The following is a 1,382-nucleotide window of genomic DNA, read 5'->3' as shown; positions in this document are numbered from 1 at the left end:
TTTATCCAATTAGTCAAAGTCACAAGGCCAGCCCATATTCCAGGGAGTGGAGGATAGAGTCCACTTCTGGATGGGAGCAGCAAACTCACATTTTAAAGGGCTGTGCATTCTGGAATGGGACAAACTTGCAACCATGAAAAGAATTTTCGTGATTCCACATTATCTTATTTTCATAGCTCAGACAAAGGCAAGTATTGTTAATAATGTGCTTCTGATTTCTGAAAGCAGCGTTCAAGTAAAGCTATTCTCAGATAGCTCTGTTATAATATATATTTTTTTCTTTTTAAAAATATGCAACGCTTCATGAATTTGCGTGTCATCCTTGTGCAGGGCCCATGCTAATCTTCTCTGTATCATTCCAATTTTAGTATATGTGCTGCCAAAGCGAGCACTGTTATAACATTTTTAAATCAATTGTCAAATAGCTTTTTTAATAAGATTATTATAAAAATCAACAACTGCTTATCCTTTCCCTACAAATACACACACACCAGGAATAGTTGTCCCTCACCACTAGCCATTTAATTCCTACTTCTTTTTTGTTTTTATAATTGATTAATTTTTTTTTTTTTTGGCTGTGTTGGGTATTCGTTGCTGTGCGCAGGCTTTCTCTAGTTGCGTCGAGTGGGAGCTACTCTTCGTTGCAGTGCGCGGGTTTCTCATTGCAGTGGCTTCTCTTGTTGCAGAGCACGGACTCTAGGCACGTGGGCTTCAGTAGTTGTGGTTCACGGGCTCTGGAGCGCAGGCTCAGTAGTTGTGGCACACGGGCTTAGCTGCTCCGTGGCATGTGGGATCTTCCCAGACTAAGGCTCGAACCCGTGTTCCCTGCATTGGCAGGCGGATTCTTAACCACTGCACCACTAGGGAAGTCCCTCCTAGTTCTTTTTTAATGTAAAAACTTCCCTTCCGCTTTCTAATTAGCTGTGGCAGAATTTTCATCGGTATTGTAGCTTGGCAGTTACCTAAGTTTCCTACTTATTTTGGCCAATTGCCACCTAGAATATTAAGTCCTCTGAGACAAGCTGTCAAAGGCAACATTCCTGGAACAGCCTATCACATTTTTTCCACACTTAGGAAGAGCAAGTGTCCCCATAGGGCAAAGCAATCTCCTCTGAATCTGGAAGGGAAGAAAAACAGGAAGAGCGAACTCTGACATTCAGCTTCTGGTAGTCTACAGAGCTACTTTTTTTTTTTTTTGCAGTACGCGGGCCCCTCACTGTTGTGGCGTCTCCCGTTGCAGAGCACAGGCTCCGGACGTGCAGGCTCAGCGGCCATGGCTCACGGGCCCAGCCGCTCCGCGGCATGTGGGATCTTCCCGGACCGGGGCACGAACCCGTGTCCTCTGCATCGGCAGGCAGACTCTCAACCACTGCGCCACCAGG

At 45.3% G+C, this 1,382-nt stretch overlaps 1 non-coding gene across 1 annotated transcript; it reads right to left on the bottom strand.

Moving 5' to 3' along the window:
- Positions 1–285: 285 nt before the first annotated feature.
- Positions 286–392, bottom strand: LOC115802854 (U6 spliceosomal RNA). The gene has a single exon (XR_004023402.1). It is a non-coding gene; the product is annotated as a U6 spliceosomal RNA (small nuclear RNA).
- Between the last annotated feature and the right edge of the window lie 990 nt (positions 393–1,382).

The sequence above is a fragment of the Delphinapterus leucas genome, chromosome 2 (assembly GCF_059928025.1).
Source record: "Delphinapterus leucas isolate spDelLeu-1000000601 "Yukka" chromosome 2, BTC_Dleu_Yukka2, whole genome shotgun sequence".
In the NCBI taxonomy this organism is placed as follows: domain Eukaryota; kingdom Metazoa; phylum Chordata; class Mammalia; order Artiodactyla; family Monodontidae; genus Delphinapterus; species Delphinapterus leucas.
The sequence above is the reverse complement of the archived record's forward strand: the minus strand, read 5'-3'. Positions and strand labels throughout refer to the sequence as shown.